Source organism: Thunnus albacares, chromosome 12, assembly GCF_914725855.1.
Source record: "Thunnus albacares chromosome 12, fThuAlb1.1, whole genome shotgun sequence".
Classification (NCBI taxonomy): Eukaryota; Metazoa; Chordata; class Actinopteri; order Scombriformes; family Scombridae; genus Thunnus; species Thunnus albacares.
Genome location: NC_058117.1, coordinates 9,653,055 through 9,672,734, shown reverse-complemented (window position 1 = coordinate 9,672,734; position 19,680 = coordinate 9,653,055). Strand labels below are relative to the sequence as shown.

Sequence of the window (19,680 nt, the reverse complement as noted above, 5' to 3'; positions counted from 1 at the left end):
AGTCAGACCGGGCTTTTCTGCCTGCAGTTGCAAAATGCTAACTGTTTTCTGATTACCATACGCGCTGCTGCAAAGATCGTTTTTCACATTTTATTTTTGTCTTTTGCCAGTATGGCGTTTCAAAATCAAAATGGACCACCCCACCTACTCTCGTGAACAAATTGGCTCTGCTGCTGAATCTAATTTCAAGTGAGAATCAAATGCAAGTCAGATTCCACCACTCAGCCTCCACATGAATATTACATCTGTTTTCGCTTACACTGTTTCCACAGTTTCACACTCACGGAGAGATTTATGTTTTAATGTGATTTAAATTTAGGTTCTTTCTTTTCTTTAAATTTAGGGTTATTTTTACTTTCTTAAAATAACCTGTAGCCTTATTTTCTGGAGAGTTTAAATGTCTTCCTGTGTCTCTACTGGGATACAGCCTGGTTAAGGCGATTGTGCAAAGAGGAGGGCTGCAACGTGAGTTTTTTTTTTTTTTTTTTTGCAATGCACTGTTCCTTTGTGCAGACACCCTGAGTGATGTGGTTGTAAAGAGGCCTGGACAGAGTTCTTTATCATAGGTCTATGAGACTTTCAGAGTCTCTTCAGTAATCAGGTCCACATGCCAATAGTGATGGATTCTACTCTGCAGCCACCCTGCACCAGACAACACACACATACAAATTAGAATTTACATGCCCAAGTCTTTCTTGATCAATAAACATTTACTCCTGAGGAGAGACTGCATCTGCAAGCCTGTCTTTGTAATCAGATCAAACTTTTCTGTTGATATATGAGAAAATGCATAAATAAGATGACTGCTCAGTAAGCTGGCTTTTGTCATGTGTTTTCTGTCAATGCACATAATTGAAACTCTACTATCAACAAGTCTCATTTTTAATTTTAGTCAAAAACCTTTTAGGAATAGTCATAATACAATCAAACACCAAGCAAATGCAGGTAGGCGCACAGCCACTGCAGCTGCCAGAATCATAGGGATGCTAATGACATTGCTGTAAAATACAGAGATCATTTTAATCAATTAGCTGAAAGCATTTGCGTCTCTGATTAAGCCAGAGAGGGAAGCAACAAATGGCTTTGCTCCTCAGGTTGGATGAGGAAGCCGCCCTATTTTCTCTGTGACAGATGTTGGAGCACGAATGCCTGTTGGACTGCTGAAACTTCGCAGACAGACTGTTGATATTTCACATTCGACCTCAGTCCGGCTCCATAGCAAGAAATGTAATACACGTTTGAATGCTGGACTATGAGAGAACAGACTCAAGCTGTGACACAGATTGGAGTTCCAATGTGAAGAGCCTCTCTACTGGACCAGCATTTTGTGCCATCCTCTGCTGTCCTATTTCATATCAGTGTGATACTTGTTTTTTTTAAGTTAAATTTACATATCCATCCTCAGTCCTCTCTTCCCAGAATAATAATTTTAACACTAAGGTGAACAGATTATAGCCTGAAATGGACTTCATGATTATTTTTCTGTATTTTCCCATCATTATTATTTACGGTATGAATACTAATGTGTGTCAGTTTTGCCTGAATAGAAAATCTTAGCCATGTTTAAATAAATACTAATCTCTCACATACTCTTGCATAATTATGATTGAGTGCTCCTGCTTCTCACTGAATCTGTTTGACCGGTGCTGCTATCTCACCCAAGCAGCCAGGGGGAAAAAGTAGATAGCGTATCATGCCTGAAAGCACAGAGATTTTTTGATTCATTTAACTCCACTCTGCAGGGAGGTCAGAGGTCAGAGTCAGTTATAGGCCAGTAGTCCTGGAGCTGGTAGGGAATCAGTGTCAAGCTCAAGGATGTTTCGGTAAGAAGGTTTCTTGCCAAGTCCTCTGTTATTGAGGTCAGTAACCCTACTCGCTACGCCACCCTGCTGCCCAAAGGTCACCTCTGGAACATTTTTACTAAAAATACAGCAATTAATTAAAAATCCAAGCAACATTTTGCATTCATTATTGTTATTTTAATATAGAGAAAAGAATTGCAGACTTGTAGTAGATGGTGGTAGCTCTACTGGATGTGAAGTGTCTGTGTAGTAATCTATACCAAATAAAAAGATTATGTTCTGCACATTCCCAAAGCAGTATTGTGTCCGTTGTAAATCAATACGTGTCCTAATTGAACAATATTGCTGCACAAAAAGCTCTCCTGTGACTCCTGATCTCTCTTTCACTATGTAGAAGAAAGTGAGTCACGTCCATCCAACTGCATGCTATCTTATCTCTAATTACAGTGTACATCCTCATATTTTAATTTAGACCACTGGTATTTATGGTAAATCATGAAATGCTGCCATAGTGCCACCTGCTTTCTCTCTTTCCCCTCTGCCTCACTCTCTCTCTAAATTATTGGGAGAGTCATCATTGAGGTTTCCATCCTTCCCTACTTCCCCTTTCCTCTCTGTCTCCCGTTCCCTCTTCAATAGCTTACAATCTCTCAAAGTTCAGTTCTCCTGCTCACCGTTTGTATGAAGCACGTCTAATTAGAGTGAATTATTTGGCTGATGGTCTGTGAAACACGTTGCGCCAATTATCAGTGTACTATAAACAGACTGTTATCTGTGAAATCCCTCTGCCTGGGAGCATACAAGGATGGAAGCGTGATTAATATGCAAAGAAACCAGGTCACAGATAAAACTATCCATCGGTCAAACTGTAGACTCCAACAGGGGGACAACTGTGGTCTGTGCTTTTTCTTTTTGATGGGGTGTTTTGTCCCAACATGAGGAAATGTCTCAGATGGAGGAGAAGCACACACTCCCCTTGTTTAACACATGTACTTGACATTATTCTCAGGACTCTTTAAAATCAACACAACAAATCATGTAAAAAAAACTAAGAATGAAAGAAATTCCTTAAATCACAAATTCTTCTACCTACTGTTTACTTACACACATGGACATAATAAAGTTTTGAGGACTAAACAATTCATACAGAAGCTCTAAACTGTAGAGAGCAGAGTTAATTTTTAGCCAAAGATTGTGTCAGATATAGTCTTTTTAAAGTATCATTGATTCAGTATCATTTGTTTTAGTAATGGTGAACATCTGTTTTGACAGAAATTAACCGACAACTACATTAATAATCTGTCATTCACTGAAGGATGAAAACAGGCTGAGTGACTCAGCAGCCAACATGTTCACTGAAAATAGCATTTCACTGCCAATAGCCTACTGACATTCCCTAAAATAGGTGTTACATTGTAATTACACAGACTTGGATTGGTGAGTTCTCCAGGTTGGTCCACTGATAATAGTGACTGACTGTGAAACAGAAAATGTCCCAATATCCCAGTAAAATCAACATGGGATCTGTCCCAGGAGTTGTTCAACTGACTGTTTGGTAAACCCACATTTTCATCAATATCAAACCAAAATCACAAGAGCAAAAGTTTAAGGAATGGTTCAAATGGTGTGTTTATCTGTCCTAATGTAAGCTGCAATAGTTAGCATGTCTGGCTAACTTACTACATTAGTTTTTTGGTACAGGTTACATGAAAAAAAGTCCTATCAGAGTTTAGGGTAACGTTAGCAGCTCTGTTTTCTTTTCTTTTTTTAATAAGCCGAAGTTTACACTCCAGCTACTCCAGCTAACTTTAGCATTAGCCAAACACATTGGCAAACACATTAGCTTTCAGCGAAACACACCGAAAATACTAACATGTATAAGTGAAGCAGCCAAGCAGAGTTATGTTTGGACAATATAGCAGTCTCCTTGCTTGAAAATGTAATTGATAATTGATAATGTAAACCTAATGATATGACCCTATTACTCAACCTAACAATAAACATTAAGTGCGTATTTAAATGTTCATCTTTCCTGCTCTGATTAGGCAGAGACTGGTTTTCACATTTACAAATCAAAACTGAACTATAAAATATAGTAGAAACAACATATGCAACTTCTATTTTGGGGTGGACTTTCCCTTTGAAGTGGGTTAAATAGATGTGAACACTAGAGCTCTTTGAGGTCGTAGACTATGGAGAGACCTTAGATGGTACCAGGAACCTCTATTCTCTTACAGCAGCTAATAACAGCTTACTGTACCTCATTCAGTTATAAAATGCATCATAATGTTTATAATGCAGTTTTCAGCATTGTCAGCCCACTATACAGTACTAAATCTTATGAGTTATTCTAAATAGCTTGTGCTCTAGTTAACACAATTCATTGGAGTCTCATTAAAGTGTTTTTAATGAATAAAGCAGCAACTTAATGTGCTCCAGAGGTGACCTGTGATGGTTTTGAACATCATTAGGATAACCAGCCATCAAAGTGTAGGCTGATCTTGGCTGATTACCATGAATGTGGACAAAGCAGTTTTGAAAACCTAATAAACATCAAACTAAATGTGGCTTGTTTACAGGGTGCTTCTTATCGTAATTATATCCCACATGAAGTAAATACCTACAGTACACACAGTGTGTTATTCCCTTAACTGTAATCAAATAATGTAAAGTAAAAGAAGGAGAATGTGGAGATGGATCCACGTTTATAGTTTCAAGCCCTCTTCATATCATACTGATGACCCCTTCTAATGTGTGTGTGTGTGTGTAGGATATTATTCGTGTTGAAATATGAGGACATACATCTGTTTAAACACTCTTGTGTTTTAGAGACAAAAAGCAAGACCAAATACAGTAAATCGTTAAAGTTTAGGGTGAAGACATGGTTTAAGTTTAGGGTCAGTGTTAGAGTTGGGGTAAGTTTCCAGAAGATGAATGTAAGTCGATGTAATGTCCTCTCAAGCAATGGAAACAAGCTGCATGCCTGTGTGTGTGTGTGTGTGTGTGTGTGTGTATGTGTATGTGTGTGTGCATGTGTGTGTGTAGCAAAGTCTAATTACTCTGTATGACTTGTGATATCTCAATACAATAACTGGTAAATTGCCATGGCTACTGTGTGTATGTGTCAGCAGCCTTGTGAAATATTAATATATTATATACCCCGTTTGCAGTATGGGAATTAAATGGTCACTGACCTGACACTAATACAGTTTGTTATAATTATATCTATTCAAATAGCAATTTTCAGAAATATGACAAGACACAGAATATGCAACACTGTCAAGGACGCCATTGTATATATAGAAAATATCTATGCAGTTTTGTTTTGGTAGCTATGCAAATGACGTGTTCTTGCAGTCTGAAAACAATCTGAAAATCTATTAATGTAAGTGTTGACAGCCAAACGAAAGAAAGGTTAACACAGTTCACCAGATAATGATGTGAGTATATTTGTCCCATGACATGAAAAGCAAGGCAAGGCAAGTTTATTTATATAGCACATTTCAGCAAGAAGGCAATTCAAACTGCTTTACATAAAACATTAAAAGCATCGAGATAAAGTGCAAAAGAAACACACCATAAAGGGACATTTAAATACAATTAAAAACAGTCATTAAAGAGCTAAGAGAATAGAAAACAAAACAGATAAAATACAAGAATAAAAGTTGCAATGCAGGGTAAGAAATGAATCATCATTTGATTTAATAAAAGGCAGCGGCAAACAGAAAAGTCTTCAGCCTTGATTTAAAAGAACTGAGAGTTGCAGCAGACCTGCAGTTTTCTGGGAGTTTGTTCCGGATATGTGGAGCATAAAAACTGAACACTGCTTCTCCATGTTTAGCTTTGACTTTGAGGACAGAACGCAGACCAGTTCCAGATGATCTGAGAGGTCTGTATGGTTCATAATGTAGCAGAAGATCAGAAATGTATTTTGGCCCTAAACCATTCAGTGCTTTATAAACCAACAGCAGTATTTTAAAATCAGTTATTTGACAGACAGGAAGCCAGTGTAAAGACCTCAGAACTGGAGTGATGTGATCCACTTTTTTGGTCTTAGTGAGGACTTGAGCAGCAGCGTTCTGAATCAGCTGAGGTTGTCTGACACATAAGTTCTTTAATTCTTAAGGTGATAGTAGACTGACTTTATAATTGTTTTAATGTGGCTGTTGAAATTCAGGTCTGAGTCCATGACTACACCAAGATTTCTGACTTAGTTTGTGGTTTTTAACATTACTGATTGAAGCTGAGTGACTTTTAATTGTTCTTCTTTGGCTCCAAAAACAATTACTTCAGTTTTATCTTTGTTTAATTTAAGAAAATTCTGACACACCCAATCGCTGATTTGTTCAATGCACTTACTCAGTGCTTGTATTGGACCATAGTCCCCTGGTGATACGGTTATGTAAATTTGTGTTGTCTGCATAATAATGGTAACATATTTTGTTGTTTTCCATAATCTGAGGCAGTGGGAGCATGTAAATGTTGAGCAGAAGAGGCCCCAGATGTGTAATTACTTATAGACACAAAGTAGTCCCTGTCCTTTAAGTAGGATTCAAACCAATTTAGCACTGTGCCAGAAAGTCCCACCCAGTTTTGCAGTCGGTTTAGTAATATGTTGTGGTTGGCCATGTTGAATGCAGCACTGAGATCCAGTAATACTAAGACTGAAATTCTGCCACTGTCTGTGTTTAAGTGGATGTCACTGAAGACCTTAACAAGAGCAGTCTCAGTGCTGTGGTTTGTTCAAAATCCTCACTGGAAGGCATCAAAACAGTGCCAAGAAGTTGTTCAGCTGTTGAAAAACAACTTTTTAAATGATTTTACTGAAAAACAGGAGATTTGATATGGGCCTGTAACTGTTCATTAGTGACATGTCTAGTTGTTCTTTTTTAAGAGTGGCTTGATGACGGCAGTTTTCAGGGCCTGTGGAAAGAAAAGAAAGCAGCTTTCTATATGTGTAATATCCACTACCTGCACTATTCACAGTTTTTACCTATGTATATGAACTGGGTGTGATACTGCACATTTGATACTTTTAAAAAACTGCTAATGTTTTCATTGCTGCAGCAGAGCTAAGTAGAAATAAGTTCTTTTTAAAGATTGTAAGGGACTATTCACAGCTGCAGTAGCCTTAAGGTTAGAGAATGAGGCTGAGGCTTATGTATGGGAGTGTGATTATTTGAATATCAATATTGGCTGAAAACATGAGTATGGAAAGTGAATGAATAAGACTTCTCAACTTGTGTTGAAAGTAAAGTGCCCTTAAGCGAGACACTTCACCTCCAGTTGCCTTAGCAGTGTGGTTATCGGCCTTCAGTAGGAGACCTCACAATTGTTCATATATTGGACACATTCAGAGACAGCCTGAAAGCCTGAGATACAAAACATAAGCATACACATAAAAAGACAAAATATATATGTGAATTAGCTGCAATTCACTGAATGATTATTAAATAAAACAATTTCACTTGGCTATCAATTCCCATGTTGGCTCAATGGTTCACACTGTCATCTCACAGTGCACTCAAAAGGCTGAAAAGGGTTTGAATCCATCTGCATGCTGGAGCTTGTCTTTACATGTTTACATGTTCTCCTTGTGCCTGTTTCACAGGTTTCACAGGTGTGTCCTCCCACAGTCCATAGACATGCAGTTTAGGTGAATTGGCAACTCTAAATTGCCGGTAGGTGTAAATTTGAGTCAGGATGCTTACCTATCTGTGCCTGTGATAGCCTGTGGTACCTGTGGTACCAGAGTACTAGCTGATGAACATAGTGGAGCATCTATCAGCTAAAGAGCAAAATCAGGAGTTGGTAAAGATAACAACAGATCTTAAAGAAAGTATATTGAAAAAAAGAGAATATTGGATTTACATTCTCCAAATGAATGATAACATTGCTCCTTAACTGCTGGATGTGTAAATATGCAACTGGTAACTAACAAGTACAACTTATCAGCTTAAAAGGTAATAATATGTCAATGTTGTGTTCATTGATTCTGCTGCCCATGAGTGGCCAAAAAAAACAGTTATTACTGGTTTAATCAAACACATTGTGTAATGATTTCTTTTATAATGTATCACTATAAATGTCACTGTATTGTGCTTTGCAGCTGAGAAACAACAATATACTGTAGATGGAGATTCACAGCTATACAGCTATATGTCAATTTGACATGAATACACAACACACACACTTTAATAAATTCATGCTCCTCCTGTGTTCATGTGGGTTTGTTTTGGACATTTAGATTAAATTTGGCTATCAGAAATAAAATTATATTAATTAATAGGGTTTCATTTACACTAAATCCACCTTGGAGCATCACCCTTAAAGAAGGAAAATTATAGTCAGCCTTGCCTTTAAGAGCAAAGCAGCCCTAGAAAAGGAGGTAGAATCCCCTTGAGTGCAAAATGCTTGCCTCCTCCAAGAAGTTTAGACGGCTAATAAGAAAGCCATGCACTACTTAGAAGACCTGCACTCAGCAGAGCTAGATCTTACAAAAGGACGAATTGTTAAGGCTCAGATCAGAACATTTTGTCCCCACACAGTCGTTCAGCCATTCATCATGTGATTCCAGTTACTCCAATTCACTCCCTCCCTTAATGAAAGGTTAACTCTCTCTCCATTCAGAAGATGGGAACAATTCCCAACCGACCCTAAGTTCTTGGGAATGAAGTCAGCTCCTCAACCTCCACTGAAAGACAGAGCTAACAGCTACCTGACGACCCATCTCTCTGAAACAGACATTGAGCAGATATGTAGTTTATCCTCTGGAAGATATTCTGCCCCATGGTCTTCTTAGCCACTGATGCATGACACATTCATCAGTGCTCATCCTTCCAAAAGGGGGACTAAAACATTCCAGGACTGCTCAGCCTCCTCTCTGCACTACCACGAGAGTGATGACAGTTGTTCAGCCCGTGCCTCTCAACCAGAAAGAGCTGTAACATGTGATGCAAATGTCCATAGTAATGCTAGCTTAATTTCGCCTTCACTGGAAGGACCTCACAGTGCCCCCACCTTGAAGTGTTTGAGCTTATAGCTACGGACATTGAACATTTTAATCCAGACAACTGTGATCACAACATTGACATTGATTACTTTGGGGAAATAGACGACAATTTAATTGACTTGCCCCGAGCAATCCAAAGGGAGAAAGTTAAACTTGTGTGGAAAACCAGCTCTAAAGCTGTCCATAAGTTTATACAGCCCAATCTCCCGGTGTAAGAAATGACTACAAAGAGCTCTGTCAAGCACTAATAGAATAATTCTCTTCTACTGCTGATGAAACCACATCAATGGTTGCAGTCCTCCAAATTAAACATTTCCATCATGAGCATCCCAGAGATTATTACCAATGTTTGAGGCATGCATACTTCCAGGGCAGAATGCACCAGGCTTAGAAGAAAGTTCCACCTTCAAGTCCTTGTTCTTGCAGAACCTTCATGTGCATTCGCACTCATGTTGTACTTATGACACATCATAACCTCTCAATGCACAACATAAGGAAGATGAAACAGGTGGCTTGGGAAACTGTTGTCACTTCCAAAGTAAAAGGAAAAACAACTGAGCCTGCCAGTTCAGACACTGAACTGTCACACAGGTCTACTGCTTCAAAAGATCACCCTCACAACCGCCCAAAGGGCAGTGGCAAAAGGCTGCATGGGGACACTGAGCATAACTGCCATGTCCACCTACTGCATCAAGATAGGCATTCAGTAGAAGGCCATATGCAGAAATTCTGGCCTAGAAGTGTGACCAGACAATAGACAGATCAGACGATGACTGCTCTCAGGATCACACATCAAGTGAAATCCTAAGACCAAAGGGGGGAATGTAGGGCTCCACAGATGAATACGTTCATTGCGAGAAAAACTGAACTTTAAAAGTTACACCTCTCATCCAGTCACATCCTGTAACTGGAACCTGATGCTTATGGACCCTCCTCCAATCACCATTGGTCAGTGTGACCTATGACCCTCCATGACATCACCAGGTCAATAAAAGTGCCTTTGTTTCTTCCTCTTACTCCTCACTGGTGCTGCGGGGGCAACAGTAACTGCTCGTTTTCTCCCGGACTCCCCCCTGTGTTCTAACCTGGTACTGTATCCTACACTATTTGGCCTTAAACATACATGCACATGTGATCTCAGTCCGCACGTGGTCTGAGTTCTACCATTGTGTCTTTTGTGTCTCTCTCTCACACACATACTATGCAGTCCTGGCAACCATCTTTGATCCTGCCATCATTGTAGTTATTCCTTTGACAGCCATATTGCTTTGTAGTTAACGCCATGTGGTCCTAGCCGCCATTTTGAATCAAAGTCAACCATTTAGTTTTGCCTGTGTTCCTACACAGATACACACACACACATACACACTTGTATATATAGATACAGTTGGTTAGATTACATATTGTGTGTTTTACCTTTGTTATCGTTTTAAATAAATGCTTTTGAATATACATACTGTCTATTTCATGTTGTACAAAAGTAAATACTGCCAACCTCTCTCTGCAAAGAACTCCAAAATCCTTCAACCTTTACTAGCCATTGATATATGGTAATTTTGGGTATTTAGTTTTTTTGTTGTTTTTTTTTTAGTGTAAATTAAATCCCATTACTTAATATAATTATTAATTATTTCTGATAGCCAAATTTAATCGAATTGCCCACAAAGATAGTACATGACCTTTACTCTAGGAGCTTAAATTTTCTCCTACATAAGTAATGCAAGTAAAGAAATGCACTATATACTGCAAGAATAAGTGGCTAAAGAAAATAAATGCAAAATTCAGAGATGAAAAAGTACTTGAACAGGATATTTATCTTCCTGATCCATACAATACTTTAACATGTGATATCAACGTGTCCAGTTTTTAACCCTGCTATCTGGATGGCTTTGAGGATGGCAAAGTCAGTCTGTTGGCCGGTATGTTGGTCAGCCAGTCCACCACTTTGATCCAGATTGAAATATCACTATACTAATATACTATTAGATGGATGGTCATGAAATTCTGTATACACATTCATGGTGCCCACAGTATGAATTCTAATGACTTTGGTGCCACCAAGAGGATGGCATTGTAGTTTTGACAAAATGTCTTGACAATTATTGGATGGATCGCCATTAAATTTGGTGCAGACATTGCTTTGGACCAAATATCTGCAAAACTAATGACATTCCCATCAGCCCCGGTTGTACTTTGTGTTTAGTGCTGATTAGCAAATGTTAGCATACTAACATGCTAAACTAAGTTACGGAATATGGAAAACACTATCTTCTAAACATCACATTATCATTGTCATTGTGAGCTTATCGTTTAGCTTAGTGTTTGTTTAGCTCAAAGCATTTTGCAGCCACTGTGTGTTTAATGGGAAGTACTCATGTACCAGTTCAATAGCAAAATACATGTACAGCCCAATAGGGGTATAATAAATTACCAAAATACATAGAGTGAAATAGTGAGATAAACTACATATAAAACATTGTAAACGTTCCACTGTCTGTCCAGGCAGCTGAAGCAGTTATGTTGAGTTGGATTCTGCATCCAAGTCTTTAGTCTTTCATTATTTATATTACAGCTTCCATCAAAGCACATTCTGACAAGTTGTTCCTGACTGTGTGAGATGTTCGCAAGTGAATGGCATTTAAAATCTCGGGCCACTAAATTGCTGTTGATTCCTCCACTCCTATTTTTCAGATCATATTTCGAACTTGAAAAGGATCTATGTAAATCATGCTCATAACCATGCATCGCAGATCGTGCCCTTGTTGAGATGTATCAACACAACATCTTCCCTGTGGTGGAAGGAGTGGTGGTGTACCCTAATTAACCCACTTAGATTGTATCCGATTCCAAGATTAAACGATACCTTTCATTCTGTGCCAGCAGTCAGCCTCATTTGTCTTCAGGACACAATCTTCTCTGTTTTAAGTCAAGGGTAAAAGAACAACTCACTGGGTGGTTTAGCAATTGTAACTCAGAGTCTGTGTGCAAGTCTGGGCCAACTGAGCCAATACAGGACAGATGCACGTCAGAGCTGACTTATGAATTGATGACTTGTGCATCACCAGCCAGTTTCTTTCTTTTCTTTTTGTTTCTTTGTCTGTGTGTGTGGAGAGAAGGGAGGGGGGGGGGGGGCTCACCATGTGACGTGATTTACTTTCAATGGAGAGAACTGCTATCGCAAAAAAACAGGAAATTAGATAGGTGAAGCATTCTTCTCCACTTCAGAAAAGTCCACATTTGGTATTCATGCGAGCCCATGAGGGGCCTGTTGAGGTACCTCCCTCCTAATATTCAAGGGGATTAACTTTGGGTTTGATAGAGGACACACTTCCTTTCCCACATTCATGTTATAAGAACTAATTAACAGGCAGGAAAAACACAATTTTTTCATTCACCCTCAAATATTCATTCTATTCAATTCAAAAGACTTGCAGAGACCACTCATCCTGAAAATGTTGGTTTGTGCCCAATAGATTTTTTTTGGCAAAGTGAATTAGTCAGTATTTCAAACTGTGTGTGTGTCAGTCAAGTACTTGAGTAATGAATAAGTAATTCAGATGTTTGCTATCTAAAGGAGGAATAGATCAATTGCAGAGATCTTCAAAATGCAGCTATATCACTCACCGACAGAAGAAGGGAGTGCAATCGATAGATCCACTTTGAACCTGAATCAGAATGCAATGTCTTTTTTTCAGGTTGGACTTTCTGACAACTGATAAACAAGACACGTTTTGCATGCAGTCAATAACGTTTGCAGGGCTGTTTGACTCAATCAGACTGATTTAACAATTAACTTTTCACCCCAGACTGAAGGCTATACTAAAAGCGTGTCAGCTTTTGACCACACTCTTACACAAAGTAAAGCAATTGAGAGATCTACTTAAGCTTTCAACAACACTGTAATAAATCCAACACATACTCATTATTAAACAACCATATACCTATATGCTGCCTCTATCAGTGCTTTCCAAAACCATTACAAATCACTGTCAAAAAATGATTATGTTTTATGTTGTGACAACACTGTGGTTAAGGTCTCGTTAGGTTTAGGCAAAAAAACCACTTGGGGTAAGGGGAAGATCTGTTGTGATCTGTTGTGTGAGCTGACCCAAATGCAAACCAGGAGACAGTTCAATAGTATATGTAGAAAGAGATTTATTGTAATACAGGGGATGAGGCAGGTGAGCAGGTAGGGGAATGGCGTCAGTCCAACAGGAGTATACTGAGTTCAGTCACAGGGAGTTAGCGTGGCGAGTGGTGTGGGCAGCAGGCTGATCGGCGGACAGGCATAGGTAACTAGGTGGTGATGAGAGCAGAGGAGAATTTACGTTAGTACACAAAGTATTGAACATGAGGAAATAACTCAGCATTGCACAAAGACTGAGCAGCCAAGAGCGTGTGACTACTGCTGTAGCTGACTGAAGGATGTGGCGAAGAGTGGCTGGTGATCCGGGGAAGATATACTGACTGGCTGATGAGATGATGGATGGCAGGTGTGCTGATTAGAGCAGATGCTGCACATCAGGGATAAGCCAGAGGAAGGAGGAGCCATGCCTGCCACTCACACACACACTCACACACACACACACACACGGGGAGACAAACAGGGGACAACACAAGAAAAAGGGGAAACATGGAAAACACAAGGGAGAACACTAGAGGCAAGATCATGGTTTGGTTTAAAAACAATCACTTGAAATGTCGTGTGGGTTAAAGTTACTACATCCTTAAAGTTAGGCAACCTTCATCACCATGGCAACAGTAAACACTATGACAATCATAATTGATTGTCCAGACTCGTGGTTGGAGACGGGAAGTGAACAGTGGTCTCCTGAAGCTAAGTCGCGCATCTATCTATCTAGCCATCCATCCAACCCGTCACCTCTGATTATGTAAATTTGTCATCTTACATTGACGTCATCTTAACTGCGTCACTTCTCCAGGTCATAATTACTACGGCCACTAGATGGCATCCATCACTCAAACGTAACTATAGGTCGTTTTTGCCAGCTGAATTTTCAGTTTTCTTTTGAAGACAGGATGAATAAATCTATGCGGCTACGTAGTTTTCCAGAGTTTCACATCTTTTATCAAACATGCCTGTTTAAGATTCTTCTAGTGTGGGTAGATAACAAGGAGAGACTGATCATAAATAAACTAATTTAGAATCAGCAGTAGGTACAGTAGGTTTATGCTTTGAGCACCTTTAAAGTAGGTCTTACTGAGGTATGATGTTTCATTAGAAAGACATTATAAAAGGGTTGTAATATACAGTAGAGGAAGGTAGAAACAATGTGAGGGTGCTGTAGATATACAGTATGTGTAAGATAGTAAATGCTTAAAAATAATTAGTACTAAGTACAATGACTTTGTTCTATAAAATAGATAAATGTGGGATTATTGTCTTTCTTCCTGCTGTGGTCAATCAGGATTTGACCAAGTTCATTCATATCCTTAAACAATAAGAACATATTTTTTCTGTTTTGGGTTTTTGAGTTCCTTAAAGGTCATATGTGTAGCTGCAGCTTTGTTTATGCAGAGATTTATTAGACTGAAGATATTTTCCATCAATCAGAAAATGATTAATTGAGTTTTTATGATACAAGACCTATTATTATATGCCAGGGAGAATTTAAGATGTGTTATACAGTGGCTGAAATTAGTTGAAGGAATTACAGTATGGCGCTATTATACTGCATATAATCGGAGTTGCCACAAAACAGACAAAACAGTATTTCGAATTTCAATGATTTCTGAAGTCTCTAAAAACATTTTTTTTTTTTTTTTTATCAAAGACAACCTCCTCAAAGTTTAAATTGCATCAGGGGCCAAGGTGGAATTTTTCTGTAAGAACTTTACAACCCTCCAACACGAACTGACAAAAAACGTTTTAAATGAATTGAATTGAATTTCACAGAAAACATTTTGATATGTCACAGTAGGAAAAGCACAGATGTAAATGATAAAATTAATGGTGGCTGATTTCCATTTAGTTGCTTCGGTTTCAGGGTCGTGTTATTGTGCATGCTGATTCACTGTCACACTGTGATGACTTACTGGGACACCTGAATAGAGCAGGACCATTGTTATTGTTATTAGTAATGTAATCAAAATGTCTGCTGTGAAAAAGACCTATTAATCTGTATTAATTGAGTTTTGGCCACTTTAAATACAACATTGACATATTGTCATCTTACAAAGTTGATGTAATGAACATATAAGACAGAGTTTCCTACTTACTAATCCAACAGCTACAGACCAACATGAGCATTCATTTGGAGTAACGTTTGTGTCCATCAGGCAAACTCTTTAGCTGCTAAATGCTTCACTATGGTCAGCAGCTAGTCGCTAACTATGTCTGTCTACCATTTGGTGCTGGGAAGGTAGTTTATCAGAGCCTTTTTGCTGAAAACAGCTGCCTTAAGGTAACACCAATGTGAGTGATGAGAGTGAACCAAAACAGTAAAGTTGGGGGCCATAAAAACCAAAATAATGACCTGAAAGACACCAAAACGCTCTGTAGAGCTGTCGGGAACTGAAGAGTCAGTAATTAAAAAGTAGCAGTCTATATTCTGTCAACCCTTCTGCCCCATTTATTCTCCTGTGAATCAGAATACACTGGTATGAAAGGTTTTTTAAGGAATAAAGCAAAAAACATCCAGTGTTTAGTCAGAAGTGTTGTCATCCTTCATTTGAAGGTTAGAGACACATTATTTATTATGATTCTAAAAAGAATAAAAGTGCACAGAAAATTGTGGACTGTTCAAATAGAAGTTCAAATAATTAATATAAAAATTACAGATATAAAAAGCATAATTGCTCTGTGAAAACATTTTTGGATTTGGAATTATGCCCCGATTGTTTTTTGTCCTTTGTTCATCATGAGGGAGAAGTTGAAATAAAAGTGTTTTTCTGTGCTCGCTGTAGGGCCAAATGGTTGCTGTAGTCTTTTTGATCTAGGAAGGAGTGTGCATCCTAGAAAGGATCTCCATTGGGAGCATCTTGAATGTATCATGTTGGATTGCGATACCATGAATAGAAAACATGCTGTAGATGACTGACGGCTGCCTAAAGGTGAAAGAGGCTGCACTGAGACTAAAGGTTGCCTCTTCAAACCCTCCAACTGGATGGGAAAATGTGGGCATGGTAAATGATAGATTTAGGCTCTCTCCTCCCTCCACCCGTAGCATTGATCATCAAGAACACATTCCATCACTTCTAAAAAATCCCATATTCCAGCCTTGTGTCACTGCTGTACTCCGTGGCACCGTCTTCTTGCCAGTCAAGTGATGAAGAAGCCTTTGAGCTGTTTTGAAGAAGCTAAGTGATGCAACCTTCTATCTCATATGCTGAAATGTGGCAAGTCATGTAGATGAAGTACACATATTCTCTCAGATGTTCAGGCAAGGGGGGGTTGATGGTCTCTACTGATATTATTGTTTCAACAACACAGGATAAAAGGCTGTGAATGTGTCTTACTGAGTTTCACTGACCGGCATCTACACTGGCACTCCTCATTCCAGTCTGATGTGCTGTAGACGGATGAGAGAGGGAAACATTTGCACATCTGTCGCTCTTTCAGTCATAAAGAGGGTGAACTTGCTGTTGTGCATCAAAGGCGGGCACAGCATCCGAAAGCTCTGAAAATAAGTTTATGTGAAAAAGCGGGAGATGTTTGAGATTCAGGGGCACAGATAGGGCCTGTGTGCAAGACAAAAAGTGTGTGCATGTGACTGGAAGAAGTCTAAAAGTGACAGAAATAACGCACATGCACATACAAATTTGTATGATATAGCACATGACACATGCAACAACATACCTCGGTGTGTGTCAGCACATAGCATGTTTTAACGTTTGACATTTGGAGGAGTTTTGATCAAACTCCCTTTCAAACTGCAGGTAAATAAATCAATACAATGTTAAAAACAGCAAGAAGTTATAACAAACATTAATATACCACATCTGCGGTTGTTTATGCCTTCAGCCTCACTGATCAAGTAAACGTGAAAATTAAATTATCAAACCACAAAGCTAGGAATTTAATCAAAAATAATCATATCAGCTTATCATTTGCTTTCCATTAGTAAGGGGGTGTGCCTGTTCAATCCTGATCTCCCCATGACGGCCATTCAAGTCCCAGATTTTTCCTAAAATCATCTGTTAGGCCTTTGATGGGAAATTCTGTGTCAAGTGGTTGATTTCAATGATGTATGAAAAACATGTTTCCCCCCCTAATTACTAATTTCATTCAAGTTAATTATTACACCCACCATGGAGCGCCTACTTGTCTGTAAGTTAGCAAGAAATCTAAAAACCTACATAACAGATTTCCATGGAGTTGGTAGGGAAATGTAGGGCTGCAGTCATACCAGCATTAATTACATTGACATTTTGGATGGAAATTAATGAATTTAAGTGGAATTGTTGCAGTCAGTGTGTTTGCAGAGTGTTCGTAAATCTGAATGGAGCTTTTGGGAACTCTGACATGCAAATTTGTGCCATTGACTACTAACGCATGAAGGTACAGAAACGCAGCCCAGTCCAGAGTATAACCTGCTCCACAAAAGAAATGCAGCATAGTTTGTAGTCAGTCATCAGACTGGAGTGGATGATACTGTACAAATGCTGTATGTTTCCTTGAAATAACTGTCTTAACTTGACACGTTTGTCATACTTATTAACTATTTATTTTCATTTTAAATTTTTAATTGTGCTCAAATGTCTCTGTCAAGTGCTTTGGTCAACATTTGTTGTTTTTAACTGTGCTTTATAAATAAATTGACTTGACATAATTTATTAACTGAAAGTGTTCCAGCTGTTTCGTGAAGCCGCATGGATAAATATTGCTGTGCCACTTTCTGGTCTGAACAGACACTCGGGCCAAGGAAATGCAGGTTATTTCTTGGTGGACATAGTGCCGCAATGTGATAAATCACTTTTTTTTTCACTCACAACCCCTGAACTGTGAGATGAAGAAGTAGGATTTCTGGGTCAAACGCATGTCAATCCATAACCACCTACACAAATCTTCTGCCATTCTATTTAGCTCTTCAGCATTTTTTTTTTCACCACTCCAACAAATTTCATCTGGTCTTTACCACATTAAATACATAACATATTTAGAGGAACATGAAATAAGGTGTTAAGATCAAACAAACCAGCGTTATTGTCACTTAATCAATCAATAGTCACCAGATGGCCACAAAAAGCTTCTCTTTCATTGCCTGTGCCTTTCATCTCCACTCAATAAAAAATATTCTTTTAAAGGACCAGTGTGTGGGATTTAGTGGCATCTAGCAGTGAGGTTGCAGATCATAACCAGCTGAATACCCCTCCATTCATTCTTGCAAAAAACGTGAAAGAGCCAGTGTTTGGTTTGTCTGCTCTGGGCTACTGTAGAAATATGGTGGTGGAGGACCCATTCCCTACGTAGATATAAAGGGCTCATTCTAAGGTAATGAAAACACAATGATTCTTATTTTCATGGGATTATACACTAATTAAAACATACTTATGAATATTATATTCCTTTTCTGCCAAGTCCACTCCAGTAGATGCCACTAAATCTTACACACTGGACCTTTAAGGGGGAAAGCCCAGAACACAGCCTCATTCCTCAATATACAAACTCCCTTTATCTGACTCTGCTTGCAACAAATTTGGATTAAGAAGTTTAGTGAATGAAAAATTTCACCTTGCTGGACAGACTAATTATATGACTGTGTTGTCCAGATATGAATCACTGACCTCAAAAACCTGAACAATAATGCCCCTCAGTCCTTAAAGTGATAAGTATTGAGTAGCCTGAAGAATCATTGGACTCTAATGCCCTGACTGAGTGGGGGAAGAGGAGAGAGAGAAAGCTCTTTGGGCTGCAGCTGCCAGCCCAGCACCTCTCATGGAATAAAAATGCACCTCTTATCTCTGATTCTGTGGCCTCGGCTTGATCCACACTGATCTAAAATGACTTTGTAGTTCCAGAACATTATCCAGCCTCTCTGCAGCCATCAGTGGCATCGGCCAACACACAAGCATTAATTATAAATCCATTAAAAGGGCTAGTTCGTCAGCAATGCACCCATTATCAGATGACATGTCATTATTTTCCCTCCTCACTGCAGCAGTGAGCGGTGGCGGCTCCTGGCGGGTTCACAGGAACATACATCTCATCTGTTTAAGGGGGCTGGTTGGTGAACAAATAATGCATGGTGAGCGGTGAGGGGTCTCTGGGGGTAATGTTGCATGTGCAGGCTGACAGTGCAATGATAGTGGGCAGGATATTAATTAATATATTTATTCATCAGCTCAAAAATATGGTGTACAAAGGCCAAAAGCTCTCATCTCACAGCAACTTGAGAAAACACAAACAAGTAGACAAAACACAAGCAGATGATCAAAAAACATCCTCACCACTTTCACATCACATATTTCACATTTAAAAAAACAGAACAGATTAAGGCTACTAAACAACTGACATGCACTAGTAATTAGCAGAAGGCTAGTGCTAGTTGTATTGCAAATATCATTCACTAATTTTCAAATGAAATTAAAAGAATTGTTTGACATTTTGAGAATCACGCTTATATTCAACTTTCTTGAGGGGGAGATTGATGCGACTCTCATATCTGTAGGATAAATATGAAGCTGTATCTAGTTAGCTTAGCTTAGCACAAAGACTGGAAAGAGCTTTTGTAAAAACAAGACGTTTTTGTTATCTATTTCTTGTCCAGGAGCAGTGGCTTCTTGGAGTCAACATTTTGTTTTAAAACAATTAGATATAATATGGTAATTGGTCAGCTTTAGAGGTGCTGGCAGGCAAATTTTGTTACCTTTGGGCAGAGTCAGACTAGCTGTTTCACTGCTAAG

General features: G+C 38.8%; 1 long non-coding RNA gene across 1 annotated transcript; it reads right to left on the bottom strand.

Annotated features, from left to right (window-relative positions):
* Positions 1-12,972: 12,972 nt before the first annotated feature.
* LOC122993869 lies at positions 12,973-19,680 on the bottom strand. The gene is made up of 3 exons (XR_006406446.1): positions 19,644-19,680; positions 13,283-16,454; positions 12,973-13,110 (listed from the first exon to the last, which is right to left on the bottom strand). It is a non-coding gene; the product is annotated as an uncharacterized LOC122993869 (long non-coding RNA).